Below are 24,130 nucleotides of genomic sequence, written 5' to 3'. Positions count from 1 at the left end.
GACCCTGTGGTAGTGTCCTCTCTTTTGGCTGGCTTTCTGGTGGAAACTGGTTTTTCAGGCTTTTGTTCTCTGGAGGTTTTTTTTTCTTTGGTGGATTTTTGTGGGTTTTTGGAGGTTTAGTGGAAAACAAACTGCACCCAGAGCTCTGTCTCAGAGATAAGCCTTAGCCTCCTCCCCTCTGGGTGGTCCAGAACATACAGACTCCTCCTCTGTAAACTCTGCTGAGCTGCACAACCTCCCACAGGCAGTGCATGTCATCAGCCACCATCTCAAGGGTCACCCAAAGGGCCCACTTTTTTCTGCACCCCTGTGCCACTAGAAGCACAAGGTCCAGGGAGCAGCTTCCAGTGGCTGCCTTTGCCTGGACTGCCGTCTGGTGGAGAGATCCCAACCAGAGAAAGTGTGCTGAGATTTTCAAGATCAGGCTGGGAGTGTTCAAACTCTCAGCAGGTTCTAGAGACCACTGACTAGTGCCCACACGGACCTCTCTTAGGGGCGGGTAGGGAGCATGGTTCAGACACCGTTCGCAAAGTGTGCATGCAGAGTACAAAAGGCTGTGGTTCTAGAGAGCACTAGATGGTGTCCATACCAGACTCTCTCACTGACGTTAGTGGGAAGCGCACCTAGCCCAGCGCTGGTGCAAGCAGCACAAAGCTGGGGGCTCAGGGACTGAGAGGGCTTCGCCCCACTGTCTGTGTCATGGGTAGTCATTGATGGTGCCCTTCTGGGTATGCAGGCTTATGCCCATGCCTATGACCTCCTGATTCCACCAGTTGCCCCTTAAGATGCTTTTTTTGAGTGATCTTAACTAGACTCCACGTTAATGCTGGTCCCCAGTCACAGGGAACTCTTGTATTGGCATATTACTTTCCAATGGGTGGCTTCTGGTAGCCACCTCCCCCTTCTGTTTATCCTCCCATATCAGTTCGATTGTTCCAACTCTGCTTGACCTCTCCACTGGGCATCTTCTGCCTGCATAGAGATACAGAATTGTATAAACCTACATGTCAGGCTGATTTCATAGGTGTTCAGAGTGCTCTGTAGATAGTTAACTCACTTTAGGGGACCAGTTGAGACAGGGTCTCCTACTTCTCCATCATCTTGCCCCAGCCACCAGACTACCCTTTTAATAATAAATCCTCATAAGTTTTCATGAATAGATGATTCTTAATTTACTGTTTGTTCTTGTGACCATTTCCAGGGAGTTTAAATGTTTAAATATATAATTATAACAAAATAATATATATATAGTAAAATACACAATATATGTTTTATGTAATACATTTTGCCATTTTCACTGGTGAGTGATTCAGGAAAGGTCTTAATACTGTCCTGCTGAAGTCCTCACAGTGCTTTAAGCAACACAGTAAGTTTTCCAACTAAGGGATAATGGAGTTCTTACTTTTTAAGTGATAAAATTGGCTACCAAGAGTTATGGTCCCTGCTAGGAGTTTTGTTGGTTAATATGTCTATGAATTCAAACTGCCTTTATATTTTAGTCTCATCTTAAATGAAGTGAAAAATAATTTTTTAAAAGATGGCACTTACTTAGCTTTAATGTTGAAAAGTCATATATTAGTACCCTATCCAATTTATCCAGTTTCACTAGAAATCAAATGGATTATTCTCACTTGTTGATCCCAAGCTTCCTCTCTTCCAGACCACTTATTTGTAATCATATGTGAGAATAATTTACTTTCAGAATGTATACAAATAAGAACTGACTTTGTTCCTAAAACATGTAATAATTACTATGGAAGATTATTGAAAACCTTGATCTAGAACCAGCAATGCAAAATATCTAGTACATGTAAATAACTGAATGCTTTTACAGCCATATCCTTTCATAGGGGGAAGTGGAATTTTGAGTGCTAATGTGACATTAGTGTCAACTAAATGCAAAAAAGAAGAGTGAATTATTGGCTTTCTTCATTGACTACTTCAGGCACTTTGTGAAAAATTAAAAAAACAAACAAACAAACAACAACAACAACAAAAAAAACAGAGAGCGAGCCTTGATATAGGTTAATCATTGGCTTGCTTATTGCTTGATTGATAATATACTGATGTGAGAACTACTCCAACCATCAACAGAAAACAACTCTAAGCAGTTTTTAAACCCAGACTAATACTTTGAGGTTTCTCCTCATTCAGTTGTATAACTGAGAGATATCTAAGTAGTTAGTATTCATATTGACTATTGACCTCTGTTTTTCACCAAATAAGGAGATAGCTCAATTTGATTTCCTAAGTTGTCATCCTAGAATTTGGGCATGTCATAAGCCATGAAAAATTAGTTACTTGAGTGACTGAAAAAACTTATAAAAATACATCAGAGATAAAAAAACAAAGTATGGATTTTTACAGAGCAAAATAATAAAATAAAACATTATTCATCTATTCCACTGTGCCAGGTACTCTATTAAGTGATGTATTTTCATTACACATTTAAAGCAAAAAATAAATACTATGAGATTAAAAATAAATCTATGAAATTGATAACTAATAAATGTAAGAGAAATAATGTAGTATAAGAAGATAGTGATTTTAGATGCTAAGAGAAGTATTCCCTAATGTGGTGATATATGAAGAGACCAATATGAAGTGAAGGAACTATTGATGGAAATGCCTTACAGACAATCAGACCAAGTAAGGGAAACTGGCTCAGGCTATTGCTACATAGTAAAACCATTTTAAACTCTAGGACGTAAAATAGCCAGGGTGTGTTTAATCCATGGGACTGTGGGTGATTACACTGACTGATCTCATGTAGGGTAAACTATGCATCTCTTTTCAGCTTCCAGGTTAGTTTGTGGTTGACTGGATGGCTGTGACTGGAATTAATCAATTTTGCTTCATGTGCTTTCTCATCCTTCAGCAAGCGAGTCAGAATTTCCCTATCTCAAAATCCAAAGAATAGAAAGCACTGAAAGCCTCTCAAAGCCTAGACTCTTAAGTGAGCCCCCTTTACTTTTGATATATATACTTTTTTTAGGTAAAAAAAATTATATATATATATATATATATATAAAATTATTTTTTTTAACCTAAGAAAAATCACAAAGCCAAACCAAAAAATTGAAGGGTGAAGGAAAAAGACTCTAATCTTGATGGAATCAGCTGCAGAGTCATTTTACAAAGGGTGTTTACACAGGGAGAAGTAAAGTATTACTATCTTTTTTTTTTTTTTTTTTTTTTTGCAAACAATATACCACAGTAACTGCATGTAAAGGACTCGAGCTGGGAAAATGATTGACATACTCAGAACTAGTATGTGTGTGGGCAGAACACAGTGAACATAGGGGATAACAGCATAAATTCAGAGATAATATCAGAAGATAGAATGTCAGAAGATAGAAATTCTTTGGTAAGCAGTTTAGGTTTTACTACAAATATTGAAGGTTTAGAATAAAGCTGATTAACTTTATTTGATTTGCATTTTAAAATTCATATTTAAAAAATATTTTTTCTTAGTCTTATTCAAAGAATTTGTGCTGGAAGTCCCAGGACAGAGGCAGTGAAGCTAGTTAGGAGGCTAATGAGTACTAGACCATGAGACGCCAAAAAAACGTAACTTGAACTAAGAATTATTTTGAGCTAAAGTGACTTGGGAAAGAATAGGCAAAAAAAAAAAAAAAAAAAAAAAACAAACCTCTGATCACTCCCCTTCCTGAAAACGAGAGATAAAATTCTCATACAACAGGTTCCATCCCTATACCAGAAGAAATATTCTCTTTAAAAAATATTTAATTCCAGTATACTTATTATATGTTACCTTAGATTTAGGTGTGCAATACAGTGATTCAACAATCCTATTCATTTCTCAGTGCTCATCAATATATGTGTACTCTTAATCCCCTTCAGCTTTTTCACCTGTAATCCCACTTACCTTCCCTCTGGTAGCCAACAGTTTGTTTTCTAAGGTTCAGATTTATTTTTGGGGGTTTGTCTCTTTTTTTCCCTTTATTCATTTGTTTTGTGTCTTCAATTCCACACATGAAGGAAATTACATGGCGTTTGTTTTCCTCTGACTTATTTTGCTTAATATAATACTCTCTAGATCCATCCATGTTGTTGCAAATCGAAAGATTCCATTCTTTTTTATGGCTAATTAATATTCCTCTCTACATTCATCTTCTTTATCTATTCATCTATCAATGGACACATGGACTATTTCCATGATTTTGCTATTGTAAATAATGCTGCAATCAACATAAAGTCTTATAAATCTTTTCAAGTCAATGTTTTCATATTCTTTGGGTAAATATCAAGTAGTGGAATTACTGGATCATATGAAAGTTCTGTTTTTAATTTTTTTAGGAACCTGTGTGCTGTTTTTTAGTTTGCATTTCCATAAACAGTGCACAAGAGTTCCTTTTCCTCCACCACCTTGCCAACTGTTGCTTCTTGTGTTTTTGATGTTAGCCGTTATGTGAGGTATGAGGTGATATCTCACTGTGGGTTGATTTCCATATCCCCAATATTGAGTGATGTTGAGCATCTTTTCATATGTCTCTATGTCTTCTTCATATTTTCTGCCCATTTTTAATTGGATTATTTGGGGTTTGGATGTTGAAGTGAATAAGTTCTTTATATATTTTGGATACTATTGACTATCAGATATGTCATTTTCAAATAACATTCAGTGGGTTGTCTTTTAGTTTTATTGATTGTTTCTTTTGCTGTGCAGAAGCTGAAACTCTTAATTATGATGTGGTCTCAATAGTTTATTTTTGATTTTGTTTCTCTTGCCTCAAGAGACATATCTAGAAAAATGTTTTTACAGCTGGTGTCAGAGAAATTACTGTCAGTGCTCTACTCTAGGATTTTTATGGTTTCACATCTCACACTTAGGTCTTTTAATACATTTTGAGATAATTTTTGTGTAAACAGTAGGACACTGGTCTAATTTCATTCTTCTGCATATAGCTGTCCAGTTTTCCCAACACCATTTGTTGAAGAGATTGTCTTTCCCCATTCCTTAATCTTGCCTCCTTTGTTGAAAATAAATTGACCATATCAACTTGGGTTTGTTTCTGGGCTCTGATCTGTTCTATTGATCTGCATGTTTATTTTTGTGTTAGTATCATACTGTTTTGATTATTACAGCTTTGTAGTTTATCTTGAAATCTGAGATTGTAATATTTCAATTTTTTGCTCATCTTTTTCAAGATTGTGTTGCTTATTCAGGTATTTGTTTGTTTTTGTGGTTTCATACAAATTTTAGAAGTATTTGTTCTAGTTCTGTGAAAAACACTGTTGGTATTTTAACAGGGTTTGCATTAAATTTGAGGTTTTCTTTGAGTAATATAGACATTTTAACAATATGTGTTCTTACAATCCACAAGCATGGAATATCTTTCCATTTGTTCATGTCATCTTCAAATTCATCAAAGTTTTGTAGTTTTTATAAAAAGGTCTATGACTGGGCGCCTGGGTGGCTCAGTGGGATAAGACGCTGCCTTCGGCTCAGGTCATGATCTCGGGGTCCTGGAATCGAGTCCCACATCGGGCTCTCTGCTCAGCAGGGAGCCTGCTTCCTCCTCTCTCTCTGCCTGCCTCTCTGCCTACTTGTGATCTCTCTCTGTCAAATAAATAAAATCTTTAAAAAAAAAAAAGGTCTATGACTTCCTTGATTAAATTCATCCTTAGGTATTTTATTTTATTGTTGGTTCAATTATAAATGAGGTTGGTTTCTTAATTTCTCTTTCTCCTACTTCATTATTTGTGAACGGAAATGTAGTGAATTTCTGTATATCAATTTTGTATACCGCAACCTTACTAAATTCATTTATCAGTTCTAATAATTTTCTGATGGAGTCTTTAAGGGTTTTCTATATACAGTATCATGTCATATGCAAATAGTGAAATATTTACTTCTTTCTCACTCATTCAGATTCCTCTTTCTTTCTCCCTTTCTTTTTTCTTTCTCTCTTTTTATTTTCTCTGCTATGGCTAGGACTTCCAGTATTATGTTGAATAAAAGAGTTCAGAGTGGACATCTTTGTCTTATTCTTGACCTCAGGGGAAAAGTTCCATTTTTCATCATTGAATATGATGTTAGCTACTAGTTTTTCATATATGGTTATTACTATGTTGAAGTGTGTTTCTTCTAAACCTATTGTGTTGAGGGTCTTTACCATGAATGGATGTTTTACTTTGTCAAATACCTTTTCTTCATCTATTGAAATGATCCTATGGTTTTTATCCTTTCTTTTGTTGATATGATGTATCATATTTATTGATTTATGAATATTGCATCCCAGGAATAAATCCCACTTGATCACAACAAACAATTTTTTTAATGTAGTGTTGGATTTGGTTTTCTAATATTTTTTTGACGAATTTTACATCTTTTTTTTTTTTTTTCCCTTGGAGTGCCTTTATCTGGTTTTGGTATCAGAGTAATGTTATCCTCATGGAATGAATTTGGAAGCTTTCCTTCTTATATTTTTGAAATACATTGAGAAGAAAGGTATTAGCTCTTCTTTAAATGTTTCGTAGACTTATCCTCTGAAGATGTCTGGGCCTTGACTTTTGTTTGTTTGTTTTTGTTGTTGTTGTTGTTTTCTTAATTACTAATTCATTTTCATGGCTGATAATTTGTCTGTTCAAATTTTCTATTTCTTCCTGCTTTGGTTTTGGTAGGTTAGGTATTTTAGGAATTTATCTATTTCTAGAAGGAATTTTCTTATTAGTAAGGATGAGAAGTTGAGACTGGAAGAATTCTGAACACACAGACTATATTAAAATATCTTTTGTCTTCCTTTAGTCACTCACATGGTTTAGATACATTTCCACAACTGCCTTTGTTCAGCCTAATATAAATAAAAATGGTTTTATCACTTCTTTGCATCTTTATTTTCTTATGAGGATCTCATGTCATGCGAATTTTTACATAATCTAAATTTGTGTGATTTTCTCCTACTAATCTATCTTATGTCTATTTAGTTTGCAGGCCCACCGAAAGACAGAGGTCAACTTTTGCCTCCCCTCCATGGAGATTGCATAGTCTAGGCAAGGGATTGAAAGTAGTAGTAGAAATGAATAATTCAAGGAGCACTCATGTTAGGGGATGCATTTTACACATGCATTTGCTGAAAAGAGCGTGGGAGTTAGTAAACAGGAGATTCTAGTGCCTACGTTTGCTCATCACTGATTTCTTTTCCAAACCACTTTGTACACTGGCTTCTTTGACTGCATGTTTTTTTGTTTGTTTGTTTGTTTGTTTTGTTTTGTTGTTTTGTTTTATTTTCTTGTTACTCTTGTTTCCCTAGATGCTCTATATCATCCACTTTGTCAGCAGCTTCTTATCCAATCACTGTTTAAATGTTTAATTTCTTAAGGGCACATCTAGATCATTCTGTCTCATAAAACTAGTCTCATTCCTAGATTACTATAACCATTTTTATAAGTTATCCTTGTTATCTCTTTTATATTTATGCCAGCCCTTACCTCTCCTCTCAGTTTTAGAAAAATAGAGTATGCTACCTCTTTTAAATCACAATTTGGTTGTCTTACATGCCCATGAAACCTAACATGATCAGAACCAAATTCATTTATTTCTCTTGCATTCATGTTTTCATTTTAAGTATTTTATATAGCAACTTGATCAACTTATTATTTATTCAGAAATCTAAATGTAATAATTAATTCTTTCTCCCCTTCTGCTCCACAATCAACTCCATATTCTGTTCATTAAGTACCACAGAATCTCCACAATCTTTTACTTTCTCCACTCACACTTTCTTATTCTAAGTTAATTTATACCATCAACAATTACCTTCAATATAGCATTATGTTTAAAATAATACAGTATCTTTATTTTTAACATTATTTTATTAAAGTATAGTTGACATACAATGGGACTTAGCTTCAGATGTACAATACAGTGTGTTTATAATCTCTTCCCATTCAATTCTAGTCTACACCCTGGAACAAAAATATTTTTTACAATTATGGATTATCTTAAATCAATACTACACTTAACATTTTTCAATATAAGTTTATCTTATTGAAAATAAGTACTGAAGTCTATAAGACATCTTCAAAGTTTAACGTAAGATTCAAATTATACACTGACTTCATTATTCCATGTTTCCCCTTACTGTCTGTTCTTCATCAATTGTTCTTTCTTTTTAGTTTGATGCATCTATAATGCACAATCTCCCTTTCCAAGCTTCATTATGCATTCTTCAATCTAAATACTATTTTTCACGTTGTGCCATTGATTAAGCCCCACAAAGATATATAATTTATATAACTAACTTCTATTAACTTATACAATGAATATTTAACATAAACTAGGTGCCACAAATGATGAAATCTTGGCAATTGTTATTCTTCAGGTCATACCTTAAACATCACTTTCTTTAGGTATAATTTCCTATCACTTTCCCTCCTGTCACCCCAGAATAAGTGTTTTCCTGTTTCTATACATCTCAACTTTAAGCTTCATCATATACTTGTGCAATATATTTCTTCCCCATAAGATTCTAAGTGCTAAAAAGGTCATGTGTCACTTCAGTCCCAATGAAAGTATAGTCACATTAAGTCTATTAAGGTTATTGAATAGCCACAATAAGATGAGATATTGGAAAGAAGATAATTATTTTCTCCCCCCCCAAATCTATCATTTAAGAAACAAAAAAGAAAAAAAAAGACAAAAAAGACTCCATATTTGAGTCTTTACATAGTCTCCCACTTTAATTGGTTCTTTTTATTCCCTTAGAAAAATAAATTATTAAAGTATCTGGTGGTTCAGTTGGTTAAGCATCTGCCTTTAGCTCAGGTCATAATCCTGGAGTCCTGTGATAGAGCCCTATGTTGGACTCCTTGCTCAGCAGGGGGTCTGCTTCTCACTCTGCCTCTCCCCCTTCTTGTGTTTTTTCTCTCTCTCAAATAAATAAGTAAAATATTTTTAAAAAGTTTATTTGATCTGAGCATATCAGCTTGAACATATTTCAATGAATGAAATTTTGGATACTTAAACATGTTGAATAAGTAGGCTTGAGTTCTTTTTGAAACAAACAAGGCAAAAAATTTTAACATCAATTATGCCATTTTCCCCCTGGGATTGTCAGAACACAATTTTAGATATTGGATGTTGTTATAAACAAACCTCAAAACTCAAATCATCATCATCATCATCATCATAGTAATAATAAATAATAAAAAGTTTGTATTTCTGAGAGGGATGTAGAAAAACAGCAGTCTATCTATAAATAGCCAGATTTTTTGAACAATCACATATTTAAAGACACCAGAGAATTGTGTAAACATGAACAGATGAGCTTATATTCAAAAAAGAAGAAGAAGAACTGTTTTGACCTGAGCTTTTCATTACAAGCCACTATTCACTGACCACATTGTCAATTGCACATGCAGACAAGATAGGACCTGGAAAGGGGGAAGAAAAATCATTAGCATGCAGTTTCTCCTACTGGATATATACTATATTTAGAGCTTTCATAGGAAACAAGTGAGCCAGACTCAGAGACTACAGAGAGTGAAATATCCTATAGCTTCATGATACATCAAAATTGTCAAACAAACACACACTTACACATTCTATATTGAAACAACAGAAAATTAAAAAAATAATATATATATATGTGTGTGTGTATATATATATATATATATCTATATACATATCTCCTGAATACTTTTGAGGTAATAAAAACATATGCTAGAAGACAATGGACTGAGTCTTCATCCACATATAGAATGTGAATAGAATAAAATAGAATAATAAAAATTATTCTATTACCTTAGGGAAAATAACTTCTAACCTTAAATCCTATATTCAACCAAAATTTACTTAATTAAGAAATTTTCAAATATACAAGAACCCAGAAGTTTTTCCAACAGATTGCTTCTAGATAATAACTGAAGGATGTATTCTAGCAAGGATAAAATCAAAACAGGGAAGATGCTGGGTAGAACAAAGGCAAAGCTGAGAGGAAGAGTGATTTCTGTATATGAAGGAGAAAAGAAGTTAGTCAACACTCTCCACAAACACACACACACACAAATGTATAACCAAACAGAATTGTTGAGAACAACAATTTTGGGTTTCTAGAAACCAACTAAAGGTAACCTGACAGTGCTTAGGATAAGATAAAGAGGCATTCTGTTTTTTTATTGTCTGCCTCTTCCTATTCTCTAGTATCACTTCAAATTGGTAAGAACTGTAGTTTTACCACAGTAGAGCTGGTTGAAAAATAAGCAGTTATACTGCCACACTGTGTAGACTCAGTCTGGTGTGATGGTAGAAGATACAAATCCAAGACTCAGTCAGCTAAAAGTGGCAAAATTGTTGGGAAATATATAAGGGAAACTCATTCCTTTGAGCCTCCAAAGTTATGATCCTGATTGAAATAAATAACAGGTCAGTCATAAAGTGAACAGACAAATTTTGGAAATGAGAGAGTCATAGTGTTACAGACTGAATTGTTTCCCCAAAACACTTATGTTGAAGGCTTAACCTTTAATACACTTCAGACCATGACTTTAATGAACACAGCGCCTTTTAAAAAGTAATTAAGGTTAAATAAGCTTATATGTGCGGATCCTAAGCCAGTATAGCTGATGTCCTTATATGAAAACAAAGAGAAGAGGAAGGGATGCATGTTAACAGGGGAAAGACAATGTGAGGACACAATGAGAAGGTGGCTATCTGCATGTCAGAGAGAGGTCTCGGGAGAAACCAAACTGGCTAATACTTTGGTCTTGGACTTCTAGCCTTCAGAACTATAAGAAAATTAATTGCTGTTTTCTAACCCATCAATTTTATAACATTTTTTATGGTAACCCTAGTTGTTTGAGATACTGAGAAACAGGAAATTTTAGAGATACCAGTGGACAGTGAAAGGCTATTTTAAGAACTGGATGACTTCTGAATATATTTTTCAAGCCACACACAGATCAATCAGCACTGTTTAGAAATCTTTCAGGCTTGAAGAGTTTGAGCAAAACTTCAGTTCAAATCATTGGCTGACAGCTAAGCGAAGTGATGCCCAGAACAAACCCCCAAAGCTAGATAAAAAAAAAAAAAAAAAAAGGAAGAAAATAAACAACAATTATAATAACAAGATCAGATAGATCAGAGGCCATATACTTATTAGAGTATATAGATTTTGCAGTTTCAGTCCAGGCAACTTTCTTAAAATAACAATAATGATTAGAAAGACAATTTAAAACACAGAGTTGTTTAAACATGTTATCTAAAATGTCCAATTTTCAATTAAAAATGGAAAAACAAAACTGTCATACTCAGAAAAAAGATTAAAATTTGGCTATAAAAGTCCATGATGTTGAAATTAGTTAACACAGATTTTATAAATCTTGATTTATAAGTTTGTTGAAGAATTAAAGAAATCTAGGGGCACATGAGTGGCCTAGTCAGTTGGGTGGCTTGGTTTTTAGCTCAGGTTATGATATTGGGATCCTGGAATTGAGCTCTGCATTAGGCTCTGTGGTCAGCAGGGAGTCTGCTTGAGAGGTCTCTCTCCTTCTCCCTTTGCCCCTCCCCCTGCTCATGCTCTCTCTTTCTCTAAAATAAATAGACAACGTCTAAAAAAAAAATAAAACAAGAGAGAGAGATCCATATTTAGAAAAATAAAGAAAGTTATGCAGCCATCACTCAACAAAGGGGGGGTCTCAAAATAGAAGTGAAAATGGAAGAAGAACCAAATGGAAAATCACAAGCTTACCTCCATTACAGATTTGAGATAGAAGTGTAGGCAGCCACGGACCCAGATGAAGGCGAGGGATCAAACCAGGCCCTGACTCGTGCCTCCTGAATATCAGTTAAATTGCACTTGAGAAAAAGCCTGAGCTGACTCCTGCCTCCTGAATATCAGTTGAGTTGCGCTTGAGAAAGAGCCTGAGCTATGGACCCTAAGACTCGCTGACGTGGCTGCCTGCACGTATTAGAGGCAAAACTGGGTTGCACATTTAACTGTTACAAGATTATCCTGTACTTGCACGGATTATAAATTGCACCATTGTAAACTCATGAATTGCTAGTTAAAGATTAGCTAAGTAGACAAAAGTTACTGGCATCAGAAGATCCGCTACCAGCGCTTGGGAAATGGGCTTCATAAAAGCTTGAGGGGTTTCATGTGAATGTTACGTGTGTATGAGCAATCAACCGAAAATAGATACTTCTTTATAATTATTTCTGTTAACTATATAATGCCTCATAACCTTGAATAAAATTGGCACTGATGGACAACCTCCTCAGTGCTCCCCCATCTCTTTGTCTCTTAATTTCTTTTCACAATCCTCTTACTCAAGTTCCTGGTTGATTTGTTGGGCTAGCCAGGACATAGAAGGATCAGAAAACTCAAAATGAGATGTGTAAAAATGATCCAATCCGAAGAACAGAGAGACAAATATTTAAAGACAAATTAAGAGAGATACAAGGCTTGTGGGATACAGCAAGCTTACCAACAAATATGTGGGTGGAGTTCCAGACAATAAATGAAGAAGAAAGTACAGAAAAAAATTGAAGAGATCTTAGCTGAAAATCTCCAAATTGAAAACATTAGCTTTCAAATTTAAGAAGCACAACAAAATGCAAAAAAGATAATCAACTGGAAGATCCATCATTTGGTGAATGAAGCACTAATGAAATGAAACAAACATAGATTGTAGGCAGAATAGAGCCCCACAAAAGATACCTGGGTAAAACATACATATTAAAGTCATAGAAAGTCTGATAGTATCTTTATGTAGATTTTGTATTTATTTTGTAAGTATATGATTTTTTTTTATTTCATCTGTGTGCTATTTAAATAAGTACCCCTGCAAGTCTGAAAATAGAAGAGAAAAAGGTAAAATAACAAATCCATCAGAATAACAATGTTATCAAATGAAATAAGATTAACCTAAACTATCATAAAAAACAAAATGGCTTGTATAATATTAGTAAAAAATACATAAGGAAAAAATAACTTCTGGTAATAAACAGTAATACTCTTCACAATTTAATTTCAAAATATATAATTCAAAAGCTGATATAAAATCCAAGAAATAACTGGCAATCTCAGAAAACATGAAATCAAGTACAGAAAAATACATAAATCTATAAAGGGACTGACTATACTTTAAATCATAATTCTAAACAATAAAATATTCAAATAAATATATATTTATTACTACCAGTTAGTAATAAATAATATTGCCCAAAATGAGGCTATACGAGCAAATACCTAGATGAGCACAGGGCATAGTGCTGAATCACTAAATTGTACACAGGAAACTAATATTACAGGTACCTATTGTAATATATAAATACATACATAGAAAAATCAATAACTTGAAAAACCTTTATTAAAAATAAAAATCAAAACAAATTAAAAGACTGAAGAAATCAGGTAAGGTGATGCCGCCGGTTTTATTTTTGTTTTTCATCATTTCCTTAGCAATTCGGGGTCTCTTCTGATTCCATACAAATTTTAGGATTATTTGCTCCAGCTCTTTGAATAATACCGGTGGAATTTTGTATAGATTGCTCTAGGCAGTACAGACATCTTAACAATGTTTATTCTTCTGATCCAAGAACACGGAATAGTCTTCCATCTTTTTGTGTCTTCTTCAATTTCTTTCATGAGTGTTTGGTAGTTCCTCAAGCACAGATCCTTTATCTCTTTGGCTAGGTTTATTTTCAGGTATCCTGTGGTTCTTGGTGCGATAGTAAATGGAATCAATTCTCTAATTTCTCTTTCTGTATTTTCATTGTTAGTGTATAAGAAAGTCACTGATTTCTGTACATTGACCTTGTATCCTGCCACATTGCTGAATTGTTGTATGAGTTCTAGAAGTTTGGGGGTGGAGTCTTTTGGGTATTCCATATAAAGAATCATGTCATCTGTGAAGAGAGTTTGACTTCTTCATTGCCAATTTGGAGATTCCTCAAGAAATTAAAAATAGAACTTCCCTATGACCCTGCAATTGCACTCCTGGGTATTTACCCCAAAGATACAGATGTAGTGAAAAGAAGGGCCATCTGTACCCCAATGTTTATAGCAGCAATGGCCACGGTCACCAAACTGTGGAAAGAACCAAGATGCACTTTAACGGACGAATGGACAAGGAAGATGTGGTCCATATACACTATGGAGTATTATGCCTCCATCAGAAAGGATGAATACCCAACTTTTGTAGCAACATGGATGGGACTGGAAGAGATTATGCTGAGTGAAATAAGTCAAGCAGAAGGAGTCAATTATCATATGATTTCACTTATTTGTGGAGCATAACATAGCATGGAGGACAAGGGGACTTAGAGAGGAGAAGGGATTTAAGAGAAATTGGAAGGGGAGGTGAACCATGAGAGAGTATGGACTCTGAAAAACAATCTGAGGGGTCTGAAGGGGCAGGGGGTGGGAGGTTGGGGAAACCAGGTGGTGGGTATTGGAGAGGGCACAGATTGCATGGAGCACTGGGTGTGGTGCATTAACAATGATTACTGCTATGCTGAAAATAAATTTAAAAAATTAGAAAAAAAGAAAATCAAGAAAAAGTAAATAAGATAGAGAATTGCAAACCAAAAAAAAAAAAAAAAAGACTGAGGAAATATGTAGACTTTTAATTTTTGTAAGTCTCTTAAATTAGGGAGGATTAATAAACAAAACAAGGCAAAATAACTGGAGTGGATCAATAAGAGTCAAACTACTTAAAAAAATAGACATATACACTATGGAGTATTATGCCTCCATCAGAAAGGATGAATACTCAACTTTTGTAGCAATATGGATGGGACTGGAAGAGATTATGCTGAGTGAAATAAGTCAAGCAGAGAGAGTCAATTATCATATGGTTTCACTTATTTGTGGAGCATAACAAATAGCATGGAGGACATGGGGAGTTAGAGAGAAGAAGGGAGTTGGGGGAAATTGGAAGGGGAGGTGAACCAAGAGAGACTATGGACTCTGAAAAAAAAATCTGAGGGGTTTGAAGGGGCAGAGGGTGGGAGGTTGGGGTACCAGGTGGTGGGTATTATAGAGGGCACGGATTGCATGGAGCACTGTGTGTGGTGCAATAATAATGAATACTGTTATGCTGAAAATAAATAAAAAATGAATTAAGAAAAAAATAAGAAAATGTTTTTCCCGAAGGAAAAACTAATCTCTAGAGAAAACTGCCCTCAGATGTAGCCAATAATGCTTATGATTAAAGAGATGTCTAAGCGTCTAAAAAAAATAAATAGACTGCACTGTTGTAAATATGAAGCTAAGAAAAGGTCCAAATCATGTTTGTAAAAAGAGAACTACAACTACACAAGGAAGTTATTTGTAAAATAAAATTTCTGTTAGGATAATATTGAAATCAGGATGAAATGGTTCTCTTCCCAGGAACACACTAAATGCCACATTGACTTAAGGTAAAACAGAAAACCCAAATATACCAATAAGCAGAGAAGAAAATGAAGATCTAGCTTCTGAAACAGGACTGAATTAAGTGAGTTGTATCAAAGTTTATAGGAGTGGTTATTTCTTATTTATACAATAAGACTTAGAGAAGTGAAAATAAAAGCAGCTATCAAATCTCTTTATCTGGCTAACAAAACTCAAATTCAAATTGGTAACATAAAATAACCCAAATTCTTTGGATAGATAGGACATTTCTCAGACTCAAAAAGATGTTTCAACATAAAAAATGCACTGATTTGACTAACTATAATGCTAAACTGAAGTAGGGAAAAAACAATACATTTCATACCAAAAAGCAGTTGATATTATGAAGCCTCTATTGCTCCTAAAAATTTAAGGGAAAGAAGAATAGAACACAGATATTTCTTACCATGCTAAATATTAAATTGCCCAAATCTAAAGCACACCTCAGATTTAGCGTGATGCTGCACTACACTGACGACTATGGAAACTGGACCAGAAAAAGGATACTTGATTTTATCTCTGACCTTCAATAATATATGGGAAAACCTAGTCAAAACAGTAAGATAAAAAACAAAATTACAAAGAATAATAGAAAGAAGAGAATTTTTAAAGATTGATTTTTGATATCTAATCATTTACCAATCAAGTTATTATTTCATAATATACTAATCCTAATAGATTAAAAATCAAATACAGAAAAAAATCAGTAGTTTTTTTTATCATCAGAAATAAACAAGGGGTATATAATCAGAAAGTACAGTCCATTTATATAGTAAACTAAACCTTAAGAAACTCAGCTAACTGAATCTCTGTGAAGAAATTATAAAACTATGGAAGAATACAAAGAAGGTCTTAATAAAAAGGATTGCCATGTCTATGGATACTTTCAACTCTGAATAATTCAGTGCTGTTAAGTTGTAAATTTTGCCTAAATTAATAAAAAAATGCAATGATATTTCAGTCAATCCAAATAGACTATTTTTGAAGCTTACCAAGTTGATCCCAAGATTGATATGAAAAAAATATATATATCCAAGAATAAAAGAACAATTTTAGAAATTAAGAAGAGATATGAGAGTTTCTTATTCAGAGTCAAAACACCTATTCATCTATGATAATAATATGTGTATATTGTGAATGAACAGGACATAAAATTGAGTTTAGAGAGTAAAGAAATAGGCAAATATGTATAGGGAAAGTTAGTATATTGTAAAATTTCACAGATGTGGCATGAAGATGGATTTCTCGATCAGTGAGATTGAGATATTTGGGGGAAATTTAAATTATGTTTTTATTTCAGATTCCTGGCTCAAAATCTAAACTTCAAAAGTTATTACAAGGGAAGATAGAAGACTGTGTATATAACAAGGGAATTGCTGAAAATAAGCCTCAGTTGGCCTTGACATGAATCTTTTGTCTTATGCTGACCCACTGTCAACTGAATTTCTAGAGACAGAGAGTATATTTGAAGGTATTGGACAAAGAAAATATCAAATGATAAATTAAAAACAAAACAAACTAAAAATTTAATTAGCTTATCTTGATTTCCAATATGATTAGATGTTTTTATAAGTTGATAAGGTAATAAGACTTTTTTTTTCGAATTCTCTTTTAATTTGATTGAAATGGAAATGACATGCATAACCTATACAAAGTTCTCATGTTGCAAATCTAAACTTATGTGTTTTATAATTATTTTGAAATTAATCAAAACATTGTAGTTTTAAAAGTTTATTTTTATTACCTTTACTTTTCTCTGAAGAGATTTACCTAAAAATAATAAGATAGAAATACTTGAATTAGTTTAGATGATCTAAGGCCAGTTTTTGTCAGATTGTGTTTTCATCATCTCTTAATAGGTATTAATTGGAAATACATTCAGTTGTGAAAGGTTGAAAATTAGTCATTAAATATAGTTTATGTGAATTCTAATGAGAATTGAGAATCTGTATTAGAAAGATATTGTTTTAGTGTTTTCCCAATTTATATGACCACAGGTATTTGTATGAAATGCATTTGATAGAACATATTTTGGAAATGTGCAATTTATTGCTAATCACTCTTATGTATTTGACACTAAGACTCTGTCAGACAATTTTAGACTTTGAAAATGCAATTTATAAAGCAAAAATGATGGGCTCTAGGTATTAATTATCAAATAAATGAGTTATTTATTCTTAAATTAGAAAAGAGTTTAAAAATTACTTCTTTGGATATTCTTTTTCTCTTTTAAAGTTCTGTATTTTCATTCATTTCCTTATCTAAAATGAATCTTCTCAAGTGAATAACAGACCTTTTAAAGTGTAAAGTAATGCAATCTATTTTCAACAATGAAAGGCACTTCAGTTTATTAAATTAATGAACATTAATTTCAGCATTTCCAATTAACCTTCTCTATCCCCAAAGTCCCCTAGAGTTCCCTGTTGTCACTATACATTAATCTTTCCCAGCTATGACTTGAATCACACTTTTGGTAATATGACATTCTCAGTGACAGTGATTAGTTGGAAAGGCGCATCTCATTAACAGGTTGAATTCCAAAGTACCAACAGATATAGCAATCATCTGGCAGATCATCTGGCCAAAGGATTACAACCTTGCATCTATGAAAAAAAAAAAAAAATGTGGGCTCATTAATACTAACAACTCCCCCTTCCTTTTTCTATTCATTACCTACCAAACTATTTTTGAATAGATGGGAACTAATTTCTCCCCTACTGTCTGAGTCATATACTCATGAAATTAAAATAAGTACAGAGTAACATCATATTAGAGGCTAAAAACTTAATCTGAGATAAGATTTTCTTTGAAAATAAGTTATAAAAGTCATTTGTCTCATGAATATCGAATGGATTAAGAATGTTAAATATAAAAATTATAAAATATTGTGCACATATGTAAAAATTTCTTTAATTGAGAAAACTTCATGAAACCCAACATTTTTATTTCCATGATGTAATGCTGTGTATTGACACCTAATTATTTTTTAAAGAAAAGACTATAACAGTAGTAAAACTACAAGTTTCATTAAAAATGTGGCTCATAAAGTATGTTCACTGCAGTTCTCACTTCCTAAAAATATTCTTTAGAAATTACAGTGATTGTTTACATTTAAATCAAGTCATATTAAATTTAATAACAAATAATATTATTTTTGTTTAATGTGTCTTCACTCCAAAACCTTAAGACAATATTTTGGTACAATCTATCTAAGGAGAATCCTAATAATTAGCCCCCTGTTTTTTTTTGTTTGTTTGTTTGTTTTGTTTCAATAGATACACAAAACTCTTTTACATCTACTAAATCCATGTGGCTGGCTAGAATGGAAAATAGGGATTATGTAGCCTTCTACTGGGTAGCCTTTTAATTTAGATATCCAAGGTCTTCCAAGTTTTTACATAGCTGTGAAAAGTTTAGCTGGCTTTCTAAAAATATTTTAGGGCCTGTCACTGTAAGTATTAAGTCAGAAAAAAATCATTGTTACAAACTTTCTTATACAAAGTGAATATGACAATTTTGTTTTTTTTCCTCTTTTCATAGGTAGTTTAGTCTTTCTCTTAATACCTAAAAAATTCTTAGGCAGAACAAACCACCTGAATTTCAATATTGAATGGATGTGCTCAATATTACGAAAAGTACTGTTTTTTTTTTTTAAAGATTTTTATTTATTTATTTATTTGACAGAAAGAGAGAGCACAAGTAGGCAGAGAGGCAAGCAGAGAGAGAGAGGAGGAAGCAGGCTCCCTGCTGAGCAGAGAGCCCGATGTGGGACTCGATCCCAGGACCCTGAGATCATGACCTGAGCCGAGGGCAGCGGCTTAACCCACTGAGCCACCCAGGCACCCAAGATACTGTTTTTTAATCAAAGAGACTATTTTAACAAAAGGATATAATCTTCAAAATAAAATTATCATTATTTATTTGCTCTGCACAGATTCACAAGGCAGGTAAAGTACAGAAGTTAAAATATATATGTGACAGTGGATATAAATGTTAAAATCTCTAATGTATGCTTGTGTCATCATTAATATTAAATACACTTATCTGAGTAGGATACTTAGTCCTTTCTCTGTTCCCATCAAAGTAAAAACCTGGGTGACCTAATTCAAAAATATGAACTACCTCTGAAATTTGGGTAAGCTACCTCCAAATTTTCAGATAATCCTTTTAAAAAAATAGGTATGGGCATCATTCTATCTATAGCCAATAGAAACAACTGAACATGAGATTTGGTTGGAATACAAAATGTTTTACTTTCAAATTGGGTAACTATAAATAAGGTATTTAACATCTCTGAAGCTTGGTTGCCTTATCTGTAAAATGCAGTTCTGATGTAATTGATGAGGGTCCATGTTTCCTTTAAAGTACTTAGCATGGTGCTTAGAGAGAATAGAAAGCACTGTTTAAAAGCATGAAATTTGGAATTAGATTGCTTCATTTGATTCCAGCTCTGCCAGTCATTAGCTATGTGACTTAGGGTAAGTTACTCACTATGCATCATGTTCCTGATCTGTATAATAGTGATAATATTTGCACACATCATATAAGGTGATTGCAAAAACTGAATGCTAATATATGTAAAACATTTAGAATTGAGGTTAGAACATGGCTAATACAAAAAATGTATGTACTATTTTTATTACCAGTAATTGTTGTATTCTGACATATTTGAGAAGTAGTTGTCATATTGACAATTCTTATATGTACTAATGAGAATCAAAGCACATAATAGCAATAATTAAAAAATTTCTTGTTTCTTTATTTTCAAAATATCAAACAGTTTTATTTTGTGTTGGAAATAAGAGAGAAAGAAGGTGAGGGAAAGAGAGAGAGATTGAAGTTATAGAAGGTTAAATTCCTCAGGCACAATACTACAATTTAGTTAGTCTTGAGATGGGAATAGTGAAGGAACAAAAATATTTTGTCCAAGCTTTCTCAAACTTATCATTTCATTGTTAAATTAAGAACAGACTATTCTTTCATTGTGAAATAGAACTTTAGTTGATTTTTATTTAGGATGGAAATAAATAAGGAAAAGAGACTTCTGATTAGAATGATTAATTACCTAAATATATTTGGCTATTGGAGCTTCATATCTTATTATGTTCATAAGGAGTTTGTTGAAGCAGGAAAGCTTCTTGTTTTAATATAACAGAGATAAAATAGAATTGATTTTTTTTCTGCTCAGAAATCATGCCTCAACAACAAAGAGAAATAGAACCAGAAAAGCAATTGTTAATTTTCATAGAAATAAGAGATCTTATAACTACAAATAGGGACAGAAAAGGCTGCTACATGCAGTGAAAGTTGGAGGGAAGAAATGATATTTAGAAAAGATGATAGTGCTGACCTCAGATGAAGATACTTCTTTAGTAAAGGTACTACTCCTTTGTTTATAACAAGAATATATATACAGTTTGAAAATGGATAGTCCTCTTAAATTTGTTTTGAAGGCAGGGTTGAACATAGAATCATGAAGACATATAATCTTGATAGCTAATAAAGAGTAGTTCAGTTGCTGCTAAAGAAAGGCATTCTGAATCATATCCTCTATAAAACCACTAAATATTTAAAAGGATAGTCATTGTATGATTGTTTATAGTAGAAGAAACACTAAAATAGTGTTTAAAAATTTGATTAATAATTTAATACATCAAAGCAGTAGAATACACACAGATATGCAATATGTTACCAAAGTATGTTGAAAGGAAAATATTCCTCCATATTATGAGAAGATTTCAATTTTTAAACTCTATAGAGCAGAATGATCAAAATAACTTAGATGTTCACAAGACTCATTGTAAACCAGAGATAATTACATCTGGAATGAACAACATGGTCAAGTAAGAATCAGCCTCACTTAAAATCACTTACTACTTAAAAAAAAAAAAAAATCACTCTCAGAAACAAACTTGAGGGTTTGGGAGGAGAGAGGTTGGGGAGTTGGGAGGGCCTGGTGGTGGGTATTAAAGTGGAGCACTGGGTTTGATGCAGAAACAATGAATGTTGGTACGCTGAAAAAATTAAATTAAAAAATCAAAATTTTAAAAAGAAATACATGGGAGAAAATAAAGACAAAACGAAAAGTAAATTCTCTAAATGATGTCGTGCAACTGGTGAAAATTGTTAACAAAATTTCCATGTGAATTAAAAATAGTGAGACAATCTGTATTAATTACTTTTGTAACTTAAGAAGTTAATTACAACTTAGTAGCTTCAAACAACAACATATATATCTCACAGTATTTGTGGGTCAGAGATCCTTAGCTGGGTAGTTCTGTTCAGCATCTCTCGTGAGATTGCCATTAATATCTCTGCTAGTTGTGCAGTCATCTGAAGACTTGACAGCGGCTGAAGGTCCCACCTCCCTATTCATTTCATGTGGAAGATGTCAAGGTATCTCAGCTCTTTGCCACGTGAGCTTCTCCACAGAGCTTTTAACATCATGGCAGCTTGCTTCCCCAAGAGTGAGTGATGAAACAGAGAAAGAAGAAAACAAAAGTCACAGTGCTGCCTTATGACCTAATCTTGAAGTCGCATAGTGTCACTTCCACTTTATTTATTAAAAATGGGTCACTAAGTTCAACCCACAATCAAAAAGGAATTAGAGTCCACCTTTTTTAGTTTGTTTGTTTTTAGTAAGGTGTATACCCAAGGTAGGGCTTGAACTGGACACCCAGAGATCATGAGTAATATTCTCCAATCTCTGAGCCAGCCAGTCACCCAAGAGTCCACCTCTTAAAGTGAGGAGAATCAAAACCTATGAGACCATATTTATAAAACTAGTACAAAACCTATTTATGGGCTCAAAGTATAGATATAGGATCCCAGAAAAAAATGCTAAGATCAAGTATGAGCACATAGAGCTTAAAAAATTGGAAAGAAACATTTTCTAAGAGAAATAAAAGCTTAATAGAAGAAAGCAAAGAGCTGACTAGGCACTGATAAAAAATATATAATAAGAGCACATGAGGAACTTGAAGAACTGAGCAGAACAAATGAAAATAATTAGATACTTTATCAGATCAAAATGGATGATTATGTTATTTCCCTGAACATGTTTAAGATCATTGTCACTCTCACTCTTTGCAAATAGTAAGCTTCATTTTACTGCAACCACAACTCAGGCATGGGCCTGTTACTTATGGTCAATGAAATGTGAACCAAACTGAGTTGAGTGTCTCAACTCAGATATGATATGCCATGACATCTTTTCCCCTGCCATTGTAATTGACATCTCTATCAGATAGGACTCTTAAAAGGTCTGTGATAATAGAACACCCTGATGACATGCAGTGAGTAAATTAAACTTGATTTTTTAAGGCCTTGAAATTTTTGAGCTTCTTTATTATAGCAGCATAAACAAACATATCCTAAATGATACAATTACAAATATGGAAGAAGGAAAATATATCTGCATTTATGTCGTTGGTGTTCTGAAAAAACAGAGAAACCCCCTGCAAATATAAATGAATGACTGATAAATAATAAAATAGAGAAGCAGAAAGCAACAAATGTGATAGCAAAAAAAATACAAAAATCAAAGAAAATTTGGTAAATAGAGTATGGTCATCCTGAATTCTAGCAAACATAAGAATAGCACAGCTAATATAAAGGATATAATGTACTAATCTTTAAATATTAAATAAACAAACAAGATTCTTGATATATGGAACAAAATTTCAAGTCTTATATGAAAAGATGCTTGCTGAGTTTCAGTTTTTAGAAAAATTCTAGTTTTTTTTTTTTAATTTGTTTTGTTTTATCTAAAGAGAAATGCAAAGATGGAAGAAGGTAAAAATATTCACCCTGGAAGAAATATTTGGATACTACTGGGAATAAACTATTAGAGAAAGTTTAATTAGAAAAAAAGAGAAAATTTGTGGGAGTAATTATCTCTTGTAGGCAAAAGCTTTGGAACCTAACAAAGCACAAGGGAACCAAAAAGCACAAGTGAAAGGGTTAATTTACGTGGGAAAATAGAGTTACTAACAATAGGTTACAACATGACTGTATATGCTGGCAAGTGGATAGCATGGTGGGTGTTAAGATTATTGTTGGTGGAGATAAATGCTATTGATGGTTTGAAGTTGCCCTCATACTTAGATATTTACACTAATTAGTTTTAATGGACTATTGATTTTTCATGAAATGATAATAACTTTTCCTACACATAATAAGAATCTTATTTCATCCTTACAAAATTAATAAAATTATTTTGTACCTTGTCTTTCCTTGTCCCTTGGCTATACCATTCAGTACTATGTTAGGTCAAAGCTTTGGGTTCCCCAAGACTGGTGTTCTTGTAATTGAGACCTTTGTTGGGATCTTTAGAAATTATGTCTTTTAGGTGTTACCGAAGATGTTTGTTTTAATTTAAAAATGTGTGGCCTCCAATCAGAATGGCTTTTAATACTCAAGCTTGTGATATAATTCCCTAATACCTGTATTTTTATCTATCATATGAGTGTGTGGATGGGCACAAGAAAATAGAGCCTGGTCTGCTATGTTGACTGAAATGGGGACTCTCACTTAAAGATGCACCAGATGCTGCATTCTGAAATACAATATTTTTGGCTTATATATCTTGCTACCCGATTTGGCTTCTAGGGGGTATCTGAAATGTCTAGTTGAGGCAATAATCTCCAAAGGTATGTACTGTAGTGTCCAAAGTAGGATAGACTTCAAACCCATGATTCAAGAAACCATGAGATAAAGAACATAGG

Source organism: Mustela putorius, unplaced genomic scaffold (genome assembly GCF_011764305.1).
Source record: "Mustela putorius furo isolate JIRA1106 unplaced genomic scaffold, ASM1176430v1.1 tig00000460_pilon_pilon_pilon, whole genome shotgun sequence".
Classification (NCBI taxonomy): Eukaryota; Metazoa; Chordata; class Mammalia; order Carnivora; family Mustelidae; genus Mustela; species Mustela putorius.
The sequence above is the reverse complement of the archived record's forward strand: the minus strand, read 5'-3'. Positions refer to the sequence as shown.